Source organism: Canis lupus, chromosome 5 (genome assembly GCF_048164855.1).
Source record: "Canis lupus baileyi chromosome 5, mCanLup2.hap1, whole genome shotgun sequence".
NCBI classification, from domain to species: domain Eukaryota; kingdom Metazoa; phylum Chordata; class Mammalia; order Carnivora; family Canidae; genus Canis; species Canis lupus.
In genome coordinates this window covers 25,960,306-25,973,983 of record NC_132842.1, presented here as the reverse complement: position 1 = coordinate 25,973,983, position 13,678 = coordinate 25,960,306, and the positions used below count along the sequence as shown (strand labels likewise).

Sequence of the window (13,678 nt, the reverse complement as noted above, 5' to 3'; positions counted from 1 at the left end):
TTTTATAAATAATCTGTATTCCATTGCACGGGGTGGAATGCATAATGATGTTTAGAATACCAGCTGCCACCTAGCGATGTTCCCAAAGTTAAATATACATCTATACATATATCATGCTGTATTTTAAACTATGTAAATAGTTTGCTTTGTGTCTCTTCTGATGTCGAAATGGAGAAATGAGGAGTTACGGATTCCAAAACTCAAGGAGTACTGTATACTTTATGCTGTTTGTAGGAGGTGGGGGTGTGCGGGGTGGGGGCAGGATTCTTTTAGATAACTTGCTGCTGCCTGTGCATTGTGTTCTGATTGTATCATTCTTCACTCTGTTCTTTTAGGCTGAAAATAATGTGTAACAAAAATGACACCATATCAGCACATTTTGCTTAAGATACTAGTAGTAAAAGACTTTCGGTCATCAGAGTGGGACAGTTTCCTAAAGTGCAATATTCTCTTGGTAAAGAATCCACACTGAAGGTCCGACCATTATGATTACTGATAAAATTTCTTTTTTGTGATAGTTAAAGAGATACACTTCTAATGATTGGAGTTAAAATGAATAATAAGGAAATGACTCTAAGTTCTGAAAGACCTTTTTTTTTTTTTTTTCTTGTTAGGAATGAGAATACTTTTAACTGACTCTAATAATACAGAAATGGGATTAACAAAGACTTTGATTTTCTTCTGGGAGGAAGAACAGCTGAGGTTGGGAGTATGATTCTAACAAAAGTATCCAGGGACTGTTTCAAAATGCGGGATTTGCGCAAACCCCAAAAGGCGTGGATTGAATTCCACCAAGTTGCAGGCGAGGGTGGGCAGAAACAATGGGGAAGCAGAAACAATGAGGTGTCTCTAAGGACTGTGACTCACGGGGGCTTCCAGGATTTGAAGGTGCGTTTTCTTAAGCGAAATGGAGACTTAGCCATTAAGTAGAGCAAATAATTGCCTGTGGATCAACCAGTCTGTCCCCTTGGTTTACATAATAATAAGCAAACTACAAACATTCCTATTTTGCTGCACATACAGAAACACATTCAATATCGCATGGGCTCCATGTCTCCCTCTCTGTCCCTTACACACGTGCACACACATACACACTTATAGGCACATTCATGTATTCACTAACCCATTACACAAAAAGGAAGGAATGGTCTCCATAGTTCCTTGCCTCGGAATACATATCGAATACAGATGCATCCCCTACACATCTGAAGTAACGGGCAGCTACTTGAGGTCTGTTTATATAAGCCTCCCCACAGGAGTGGAGATATTTGTCCTCAGCAAAGCTCAATGGTCTGTGGCAATTAAAGATATGTACGTCTAATGGTCCTGTTTTCAACAGGCTGTTGGTGATGCTGGTGTCTGAGGTTACCAATTTGCCACTTAATAATTGTTGCTTAAATATTTGTTTGGGGTGGAGAGCAACCTCCACCAGCTGCTGCGTGGACTAACAAAGAGGCCTCATCAAGGAACTGAATGGGACAGCCTTCTGATTAGAATGACATCTTTAGAACGGAATAATTTCCATTTCTGTTATTATTTTTTAACATGACGTTAGCTAGAGAGTGGAAATGTTCTAGAGGAAAACAGTTGAGAAGCTTCTGCTTCTGCAGTCTGTGCAGAGCAAACATGTTTCGGAGAAATGTCTCCTGAATACGCCCGAGCCCCCGTACTCACACTTCCTCCAAAAGCAAGAGATAACTTACGGAGTCCTTGCTTTGAATTGCCCAGGCAAGAAAACCTTTTAAAATAATTGTTTTTAAAAACGATTACCAAAAATACTGATTATTTCATCCCTGTAAGTGGTAAACAGTGATCATCAAAAACCAACTCCCATCTTCCTGTCTAGAAAAAGATGTAGTTCCAGGAAGGTAGAAAATGCCATCTCGTATAGATCTATTATACACCTCTCTTTCCAGGTTCTGGTCTTGCATAAATCTCTTGCCTGAACTCTAAGTTCCAGATTGGATATGTAATTTTTTTACTCCCAAGATTTTGGGTTGTTTTGGCCAGGTTTGTTTGTTGATACTCTTCAGTCCACCAAGAGGAGACTGCGTGTTTCTTTACCCTCCTTTTCCTTTCAGTAGAAAAGTTGGGTTGTGCAACTTTAGGTATGGGGAAGCAGATAATAAAATAGGGCCCCAAAGTACAAATCAACAGATGGATGAGCGTGTCACTGTGAAGGATCCTGGAGTCAATCAGACATCCTATTCCATGGAATCAGTGACATCGGATGCAAAGGGAACTAGCTAAGAATGAAGAGGCCTGGGATTCCAATCCCAGACGTCCTTCCTTGGGCACACTCTGTTCTCGAGCACCTCCACACCTTGTCTTCTGGCTCCTGTCCCTTTGGAATGGCTTGCATTTCTGGCATGCCTATCTTCTCTGCTTCTCTCCTGCTCATTCCAGGCCCGGGCCAAGGGCCACCTCTTGTGAGGAGACCTGCCCAGTCCTTTCCATCAGCCCTGAGCTCCTCTTTCTCTGTATTCTCGTGGCTGGCTACTTTATTTGCATGTGCACACTCCGTAATCCCTCATCCATCTGGTTCCTATCTGCGTCTCCGGTGCCTTGTCCCCGCACCTACCCCTTCAACCCACTCTCTCAACCCACCCACATATTTTTGGCTCCTCTCTATCTCTGGTTTTTCCTCCACCCTATAAATTTGCACAGAGCTCTTCCATCCTGAAATGTCCTATTGGAGCTACCTCCCCTCTGGTTCCTAGCCTGTGTGTGTGGCCTTCCAAACCCAGGTCTCTTGAAAGAGAAATGAATCTGCACTGTTTTCACATCCTACCTTCCTATTACTCGGTCCTCTACTGCCTTGCCTCTGTCCTTCGTGCTCCACTAAAACTGCTCTGGTAAAGGTAATCAATGACTTACTAATTGTCAAAATGGACCCCCTATTGAATACTTATATATTGGCTCTCTCTGTGTACTGAGATCACGATTTCTTGTTTAGGGGAGCCCCTGGGTGGCTCAGTGGTTGAGCGTCTGCCTTTGGCTCAAGGCGTGATCCTGGGGTCCTTGGATCAAGTCCCGCATCAGGCTCCCCACAGGGAGCCTGCTTCTCCCTCTGCCTATATCTCTGCCTCTCTCTGTGTCTCTCATGAATAAATAAATAAAATCTTTAAAAACCAACAACAACAACAAAAAAAAACAGTTTCTTATTTAGGGAAACGGACTCTAGGTTTTCCCAAAATGTGTTCTGAGGAAACTTGGTTATGAGACATGTGAATAGGTTTTATGTAAAATGAAGAGTTCTGTGGTCAGATAGTTTCAGAAGGCTCTCTCTATATAATCCTCTTTAAAGATTCATGCTACAAATTAGCAGGGCATTTTTACTTTAATCTGTAAAGCTTATCTTAGATAAAACTAGGAATATCCTCTGAGAAATGCTGCCCTTTAAACCATATTCCCCATCACCGTTCTCTCCTGATTCTCTGATTTCTCTGGCTGTTCTCCTAATTCTCCTCTCTTTCTGTCTGTCTCTCTGTCTCTCTGTCTCTTTCTCTCCTTTGTATTTCCCAGGGTTCTGCTTTAACCCACTAATCTTCTTTCTATATATTCTCTCCTTGGGCGAGCTTATCCTCTGTGGTTCAACGTATCTCCTGAATATCCACGATTCCCTGCTTAGGTCTCCACTTCTGAACTTCCCATTTACTTGAGACTCTATATCCAGTTTTCTACCATACATCTCCCCTGGATGATCCTCAAGCAATTCCGATCTAACATGTCTCCAATTGATGTGATTATTTCCACTCCCACCCACCCCTCATTTTGCCCTGTTTTTGTTTCTGACTACAGGTAAAAACTAGTGGCACCCATTGAATCACCCTTAACATGGAACACAGTTGATTTTGCCTGTGGCTTCACTCCAGATTCAGTCACAACAGGATGGTCATGTGATGGAAGGCTATGAACGGAGGATGGAGAGTTTCTTTAGTAGCAAGGAATACAGGAACCTAGGGAGATGACTAGACAAAGCAAAAGATAACAATATGCTCCCAGATGGGGTATGACTTCTGGGGGCCCCAGGTCTCCATACCACGCCATCTCAGCAGAGTCCACATTCCACTGAGTCTAAGAACTTTCGCCTGTGACATTTTGAAAGGGCATTACACCCTGGCACCCACCCACACTGGGCTCTTCTAGAGACCATGCCCATAAGCCTGCCCACTCACCATGTGGATGAGGCATGGCTTGAGTGGGAAGATCAGTCACCGGCTCTTTAAAGACAATCTTGATAGAAAATTTATGGCAGATTGACCCAGGTTCCCTTCTTGAGTCCCTGGGTCCCACTGCCTTTCTGGTTTGGGCTTTCACTGGACAACTGCATTCTTGGTGCCTTCCATATACATTGTTGTTATTACCTTCTATTTAGACGTGCAGCGATTGTAGGGCAGTGTCCGTAAATGGAACGTCGTGGACGTAGGATTAGCTACACCTGTGTTTAAATCCTATTCTCCTTTTTCGGCTCCTATGGCTTTGGACAGAGCTGTTGGAAGTCTCTGTAAACTGGGTATAAAAATATCTACCTCACAGAGGAGCCATGAGGATTGAATGAGATAATTCACATCAAGTGCCAAGCACATGGTGGCCATTCAATAAATGGCAGTTACTATCACATACTACATTGGATTCGTCTTTGCCTCATGGACTGGGTCTCCTACATCCATCCTTTCACCAATACTGGAAGCCTATATATATAAATTATGTAGCTCACAATTCCACCGAAGGATTCTCATCCCAATTAAAAGTTTTCACACAATTTCCTCCCTAAGTGCTGGGAAGGTGTTAAGAGACAGTAAAGCCTGAAACTCAATATTTAGATAAATAAAAAGTACAAGGTATTTAGAGTCTCCATAAGATAAACCGGATTTGGGTTATAAAGCCTTATTGGAGTCTCTCACATAATAAAAATCTATGAAATATAATTGATCAAACTCAAGGAGATGAGGAGTCATACAGACCCTTCTGAGATTTGAACTTAAGGTTTTAAACAGCCTACGCATAGCAAACCTGAAGCTTAGTGCATTAAGCTATGCCCGCTGGCTATGGGATTATATACAGCAATTTACTATTAGTGAAAGGAGAAGAACTGCCTGCTGTATTTCTCTTTTCCCTGGTCCCATCTCTCAACTATGGTGTACGTAAGTTGAGTAGACCATCTTAAAGAAACCTTGGTCCCGCCTGGTCAAATTCTCATGGACCGAGACTGAAATTAATTTTCAGTTTACAATGTAGAGTTGAGCTTCGGTTTTTACCACAAAGGCAAAGCACAGAGTAATTCTTCAGTTTCCGCCTCAAAAATATATCTTCCCATATTGGCAACACACCGTTCAGATCTTTATCTGAAAATGAGGGTTGGCCACTTGTTGCAATTAACAGTGGGTGGAGGGTAGAAAAGAAAGCCAGCAGTTTCTAGTGCTCACGAGTAGTAAAACATGGAGCACTAAGTAGACGCTCTCCTCTCTTCTCCCTGTGTGACTTGGGGTACTTTTTATTTAAATGGTTTATTTTCCCCAATGAAAAGATCCAGAGGTCAGAAACTGGAAGGCCTTAATTTCTAAAGCCGGGTCCACAAATTGACCATTCGGTTCCAGTGTTCCTTAGTTGTAGGATGGGAACAACATCTTAGATGAGAGATCTTAGACGATAGAGATCTTAGATGTGACTCTGTTATCCTGAGAAATGTTTGTAAGTGATTGACAAAGACCAATCTGATTATCATTTTAAAGTGACATTTTCAGCAATTGCACTGCTGGGGATTTATCCCAAAGATACAGATGCAATGGAACGCCGGGACACCTGCACCCCGATGTTTATAGCAGCAATGTCCACAATAGCCAAACTGTGGAAGGAGCCTCGGTGTCCATCGAAAGATGAATGGATAAAGAAGCTGTGGTTTATGTATACAATGGAATATTCCTCAGCCATTAGAAACGACAAATACCCACCATTTGCTTCAACGTGGATGGAACTGGAGGGTATTAAGCTGAGTGAGATAAGTCAATCGGAGAAGGACAAACATTATATGGTCTCATCCATTTGGGGGAATATAAATAATAGTGAAAGGGAATAGAAGGGAAGGGAGAAGAAATGGGTAGGAAATATCAGAAAGGGAGACAGAACATAAAGACTCCTAACTCTAGGAAACGAACTAGGGGTGGTGGAAGGGGAGGAGGGCGGGGGGTGACTGGGTGATGGGCACTGAGAGGGGCACTTGATGGGATGAGCACTGGGTGTTATTCTGTATGTTGGTAAATCGGACACCAATAAAAATAAATTTATTATAAAAAAATAAATAAATAAAGTGACATTTTCGCAGGCCTCCTAAACACTCAACAATACCAAATGTACATTTTGCACAGATCATGGGAAGCAGGCCCTTTCACTGTTGTTTTGCAGATAAAAAAGAGTGGGCTTGGGTATTGCCGTCCGGGTGACACAGCTGGTAAGTCACTGAGCCCAGTCCGGGACATGGGTCTTCTGACTCTTCTGAGCATCACGGGCTGTGCTGCAGACTCAGTTTGTATCTGCATTTATCTTTGTGAAGTGAACTTAGTGTCTTAGCTCACGTCAGGCTTGGTGAGTCTTCTTGCTTGGAGCTGTTTTACCCTGCACCCTTCTCACGTCTTTAGTTTCAGGGAGGAGAACTTGAAATCACCTTTAATTTAGTTCCCTTTGACTTTTATCTCCTTTTCTGGGCTCAGGACCTGGTTCCACTTTCTAGTGTCAGGTTCCTGATTGGTCAGATGACACGGTGCCCCCGGCAGGGCTTTGGAGATTGCAGAGCACCTGTGGCTACGAGAATTGGTGATCATCAGCATGATGGCTAACCTTGCAGTTCCAACCACAGTTGCATATCCATTTCCATTGACTGTCACATTCCCTCCTGCCTTTTATGATCTGAACGTTTGAGATTTCCCCTATCTTCCCTTGAGGGAACTCAAAATGCTTCTCGTTTACAACCCTGGGGCCCTCTCTGGGCCCCATCCTGTATGTCAGGCCTCATCATTCACTGCGCATCTTCCAGGTAACTGTTCCTCTATCTGCACTGCTCAGCCGTAGTCTTCTCTGCTGTTCCCATCACTGAGTTATTTTTAAGTGCAGATTCCACCTACATATCTGTGTCCCGGAAAGATATTCCGGCACCTAGAAAGTTCCTGCTGGTTAATTTTCTTCTGTCAGGAGCATTGCCCTGATTTGGGCCAACTCTTGACAGCCTCCCACGGGCAAACACCTGCAGAAACCTGCCGGTAGCCACAGGTGGATTCCGGGCCCTGCGCAGTGTCTAACGCTCCTTTCTGAAGTCGAAGTGAGGACAGAAACTCATTGGTTCTTCCCCAAACTGTTGTGGAGAAGAGGGGAGCTTCAGCTCCCCACAAGTCATTTTGTTATTCAGAGGGAACAGCAGGAGCCCAGAACATCTGTTGTTTCAGAGGCGTTTACACAGACACTTAGTGATGCATCAGGTCCGATGGTGTTCGCGTGGTATTTCCAGATACTCTATCAGCAAGGAGTATTTTTAGTCTCTGGGGAATATTGTACATGGTAGACTCATCGTTGACATCTGGCTGGTTCATATGCAGCCACGGAGATCTTTCAAAACAAAACTGTTGCAAAGGATAGTTAAACCCAGAATGTCACTTGGGAATAAAATGTTCCCTTCTCCGACTGTCTTTCCTGGTGTGAAATGTACAAATTTTAAAGATTAGGAGTGAGTCGCTTTAGAGACTCTGAAGCACAGAAATGGAAAGAAAGCATTTTTCTGAATGTCATCCCCTTGCGAAATTATGGGGTGGGGGGAGATTTTGCAGGTTTTTTTTTTTTTAAAGGGAAGCAGAAGAATTTTGTACATTGTATTGTCTTCACTGGGCTTATTATTCAGGTACATCGTTGTCTACTTGGCAGTTCACTGCTGTGTTCCCTGGAATTGGACTCAGCTCAAATCCCACCTCCACCACTTCATAGCTACATGGCCGTGAGCACAGCGGCTGACTCCTCGGGGCTCGAGTTCTTGCTCCATAAAACGGGGCTGTTGGTGGTCCCTAACTCCCAGGATTATTGTCAAGAATAAGTGTCTTCCCTACAAAGAGTTAAAGCCAGTGCCCAGTACGGTGAATGCGCTCAATAAATGTTGCTATTTTAGCTGCTATTTTTGCTATTACATGGAAGTGAAAGTACTAAAGAAGGTGGAAGGGTTCTTTCTTTCAGAGAAAGGTGGTACATTAGATGATTCTTTTCTTGAAGTTGATCATAGATTTACAAAAACGTTTCTGTGAAATCATCATACTTGACTCATATCGAAATTACATGACTCAAAAATCAAAACAAAACAACTGCTCTCAAAACATTTCCAGACTTCCCAAGACACTGGTTTTACACCACTGTTCAGTTATTCAGAAACTGAATATCTAATTTTAGCCTAATGCTTGGCAAAAACCCTTCTCTGTCGTCCTTTAACGATTTCACGACCGCCTCGCGGTTCTGATCATTTGAGTCTCTGGGGAAAAACAATCAAATGTTAATCAGACATGATCTGCTTCTTTTTAAAAAGCTGTGTTAAAAAGTAGGTTCACTCAAGATTTTCCTGTTTATATTTATGTTTTTGTCAATGACCTCGATCAGTGGGCAAATTAAGAAGGCAAGACCGGAAGCGTTCTGTGTAACCCTTGGGTCTCTGATGCGGTTTGTGTGTTTTCAAGACATAAAGGCATAGGAGAATGGCAGCTACAAGTTGACCAGCGTCCAGAATAATTGACTGAATTAGAACTCAAAATTGTACCATACGTGCCAAGAATGCAATAGCAACAATTTGGAATATTATAGTAGCTTATGAATGGGGTATCAGAGCCACATCTACCAATTGTCTAGGAAGCAGGGGGCAGGAAGCAATTGGCCAGACTCAACAGCTACTGATTATGTTGTAGGCTATTACCCTGAGCCTGCAAACGGAATTTGAAGAGAGGAGAACAAGTTATGAAAATAGGAAGAGACAGTTGTAAAGCCTGGTGTCCAAGCAATATCAGTCATACTAATGCGTATGAGAAAATTAACAAAAATATTCATGAGCAAGGAGGATCTTATATAAGCATATCGCGTGCCTTTTGAGAAGTTGGGAACCAGTTTTGGCTCCTTGGCAGGACCTCATAGCCCATTTCTAGGATTCTAGGCTTCTTGTTACAAAAACCCTAGAAACTGTATTCCAACTTTCAAGGTCTAGTCAGTTCTCCTCACTTGAGGTTCTTCTATTCACTCTCTGGCCCCAGGTGTGGCCAGCATTTTCCAGGAGAAAACACCATTGAGACACAGAAGCCTGAGAGCAAGGGAAGTCTGAGGTGGGATGTGCCGGGGGTCCCTCCCGCGTACCCTCCTTTATTCTCTCGGTTCCAGGCACGAGCTTCCCAACTGGCCAGATAAGGTGAGGCCCAGAAAGTCACTGATCAGCAGACTTCAGATTGTAAATCCAAGAAAGCATGATGGCAGGGCATTGTGGGCATCGCTTAAATAATCAGTAATGATAATGACAATTATAATAAAAATCACATCAGATTATAACTTTACAATTGGCAGAGTGCTGCCGCTAAAGAGCAAATCAAACTTTATGATGCTTGTAAGAGCAGCACGACATGGGAACATATTTGGCAAAACTTGGGAATCAGGGGGAAATAGAGAATCGACAATGATAAAGTGAAGGAGGCACATTCTATAATTGCAAGGGTTTTAGTAACTGTCTCCAGGTCCTTTTTGATAAAAAGAGATTTTGTTGTTGTTACCATGGTGGTTTTAGGAAAGCCAGTGCACCTTTTTAGAGGGAATGTTGACAGCACTTGTAGAGGCAAAACGAAAGGTGGTAAAGAAGGCAGTGGTCGGTCAACATGAGGCAAACCGGGATTCTAGGCCCCATAATGCAGTGAAAAGATACCGGACTCTTATTTTTCCTGATAAATTGCTCAAAAACAGAAGAAAGAGAGAAAAATGCAAGGAGAGTAAGAAAGAGAAATAGCGGTAGCCTCAAATGTCAGAGAACAGTAGCAACAGAGGGGCAATCACAGATTACAGCTGACCGAGGTCTAAGAGTACAATGCAGGATTGTTAACTGCGGGCGCAGTGTTGTACAGCAGACTTCTAGACGTTTCTCTTCTTGCATCACTGAAACTTTATGCCCTTTGATTAGCAATTAGCCATTTCCTCCTCCCCTCATCCCTGGCAACCACCATTTCAGTCTCCTTGTATGTGTTTAACTATTTTAGAGACCTCATGTAAATGGAGTTACGCAGTATCCATCCTTCTGTGGCTGGTTTATCTCCCTTAGCATAGTGGCCTCAAAGTTCATCTATGTTGTCGAATACTGCAGGGTTCTTCTTTTGAGGGTGAATAATATCCCACCGTGTGTGTGTGTGTGTGTGTGTGTGTATGTATGCACATTTTCTTTTTCCACTCATCTGTCAGTGGACACTTTGGTTATTTCCACATCTTGGCTGTTGTGAATAATGCTGCAGTGAATATGAAGGGTCACATGTTTTAAGATTCAGAATGAGTACACAGGAGGGGGATTGCTGGATCGTATGCTAGTTTTATTTTTCATCTTTTGAGGAACCTCCTTACTGCTTTCCATAGCAGCCGTGCATTTTTGTCTTCTCACCTGTTGTACAGAAGGCTTCCAGTTTTTCCACATCCTTGCCATCATTTGCTGTCTTTTTTAAAATATGTAACAGCCACCCGAAAAAGTGTGAGGTGATAACTTATTGTGGTTTTGATTTGCATTTCTCTGATGATTAGTGTCATTGAGCAAATTTTTTCTATACCTGTTGGCCATCTGTACGTCATCTTTGGAGAAATGCCTATTCACGTCATTAGCCCATTTTTAAATCTAGTTGTTAGTTTTTTTTGCCATTGAGTTGTAGGAGTTTTGTTGTTGTTTTGTTTTGAGAGAGAGTGTGTGAGTGGGGTCAGGAAGGAGAGGAAGAGAGAGAACCTTCAGCAGGCTCCACACCTAATGAGGAGTCTGGCATGGGGCTCGATTTCACAACCCTGAGATCGTGACCTGAGCCCAAAACAAGGGTCGGACATTTAACCAACTGAGCCACTCAGGCACCCTGAGTTGTAGAAGGCTTTTTTTGTATTTCGGAAATTAGCTCCTTATCAGATATATGATTTGCAAATATCTCCTCCCATTCCATAGGTTGCTTTTTCACTCTGTGGTTTCCTTGGCTACGTGGAAGTTTTTGGACTTTTGTCTTACACCACACATGAGTCAATAATTCAAAATGAATTAAAGACAAACATAGGGCCTTAAATGGTGAAACTCCTAGAAGAAAATGGGTGGGGGGGGGGTTGTGTGACATCAGCCTTAGCAATGATTTCACAGATTTGACACCAAAAGTACAGGCAACAAACACAAGAACAGACATGTGAGACGATGTCAAGTTTTGGTTCGGTTTTATTTTCTACCATTCCCAGTGTTTGTGCTGGTGCTCTGTTTTGTTGTGCATTAGGTTTCTCTTCCCAAATCATAGAGTTTTATCTTTACAGATGGGCCTGTTTATTTAAAAGAAGCTGTGTCTTTTTCTCCCTTCTCTCCCCAAATGGTATCCATCTTATTTTACAGAGAATATTATCTTCAAAGCCCTTCTTGGATCTGAGACACTGGTACATCTCTATTTTCGCTGTGTGTTACAAAGCCCGCATTCTCTGCAGCCTAGCCCTCTCATTTACCACGCCGTACTCAGCAAATCTGCTCGGTTGTGCTGGCCGTCTTGCTGGTTCTCAACACCACCAACTGGGTCCTGCCTCAGGAGCCAGCGCTTGCTCTTTCCGCGACTGGGCTGCTTTTCTGATGGCTCATGTGCTCTCCTTTCTCCCTCTCTCTCTTAGACACTTGTTATTCAAGTCTGGTCTGATATCACCCGCTCAAAAAGGCCTTCTTTCCCCTCCTCCCCCCACTCAACACAGCATTTATTGCATCTTTAAGATGTCACAAATAAATCTGAAAAATCATCTGGCATCTTGCTGTTTCTGTAGCTGGACAAGTTAGATCTTATTCATCAGCCTGCTGAACTATTCCTGTTCAGAAACATAGATACCACCCCCAATTTTTCTGATACCCTTGTTTTTAACTCTTGTGGCTTGCTGAGTCAAAGCAGCTGAGCTTGATACAAGTTCAATGTCATTTCCTTCAAGAATTAACTCCTCTTTCTGGGCTTGAGATACTGAGGAAGCAACACCTGGCCTGATCCGAACCCTGCGGATGTATTTTTCAAGCAAGAAATCCTGGGTTTCAACAAGAGAACCATTCTCCCTAATAACAACGTTGATGGGAAAGTGAGCATACACAGACCTCATCCCGTAATGGAAGCCCAGGGTAATGCCCTTGACTATGTTCTGTACAGGACTACAGATAGAAAAGAACTGGCTACTGTTTGCACTGTCTCCCCACCATTTGTCAACTCAGAGCCTCTTCTTTTTCTTTCCAAGGATACTGAGTTCTACACTGATGTGATTGAAGTCACTCTGCAGGGTTTCCCGGGGGCCTTTCACAATAACAATGCATCCCTTCAGAGTGATGTTGAAATTTTCTGGAATGTTGATGGTCTGATTGCTGAGAATCGTCCTCCTTCTTGCAGTAGATACGGCAAAAAGCAGAAAAGCCTTCTTTATCAACATATATAAAGTATCCCTTAATCCCCCAGCCCCCTCTCCTCACCTTTCACTTCTTTTTTCTTTATTATTTTTTCTTTATTTATTTATTTATGATAGTCAGAGAGAGAGAGAGAGAGGCAGAGACATAGGCAGAGGGAGAAGCAGGCTCCATGCACCGGGAGCCCGACATGGGATTCGATCCCGGGACTCCAGGATCGCGCCCTGGGCCAAAAAGCAGGCGCTAAACCACTGCACCACCCAGGGATCCCTCTTTTTTCTTTTTTTAAAATTTTAATTCCACTACTCACTACTTGTCCTGGGATCACATGTTAATTTGTGCGTATCTACACGTAGGTTTTTATAATGAAGATTGTCTCAAAATCCTGAACTACTAGCCCATGGGGGCTATGGGTTAGTGGCCCATCAGGGTCCTCATGCCTTCCTGACAAGTCAACTGAATTCCCAGAGCTGGTATATATCAGCTGCTCAATAAATATTATTAAATAAATAAATGAATGAATGTTTCCTAATTCTCTCATACCTTTCTTCTCATTTGGTTTCCACTTCATTATATAGACTTCTATAAAAATCTGTAATAAAAGATACTTTCTCTTTAGTCAGTGCAGATATTAGAATGATCTGCTTTGTTGAAAGGCTGAATGGAGTATGAACTCACTACGCTGGGCTCACCTGTCAAAGCATTTATTGGCTTTTACCATCCACTTAGCAGTACTCTCTTGCTGCATTTTGAGAGTACTAAAAAATAATAGCCAGAAGAAGAAGGATACGTGTAGTCTGATAGTTGGGCAGTCAGCGTCTACAGTAATTTGCACAAGTTAGTAAGTACTCCACAGGTTGGCATCTCTATTTTTAGAACACTGAGTTTCTACTCCTGCTTTATAAACAAAAAAATATATATATGCATCATAGTCTATTGTCCATGGGTGCATTATTTTCACTGAGACTCTTAGAAAACGTAAGTATTTTGAGCAGCGCTGGCCACAGCTACTCCCCCTTTTTAGGGCTTCACTGATTT

General features: G+C 42.7%; 1 protein-coding gene and 1 pseudogene across 3 annotated transcripts in view; one reads left to right on the top strand and one right to left on the bottom strand.

Annotated features, from left to right (window-relative positions):
* Positions 1–13,678, top strand: part of CELF2 (CUGBP Elav-like family member 2) — an 815,242-nt gene that overhangs the window by 456,698 nt on the left and 344,866 nt on the right. The window lies entirely within an intron of this gene.
* On the bottom strand, positions 11,442–12,673 carry LOC140632906 (large ribosomal subunit protein uL6-like; annotated as a pseudogene).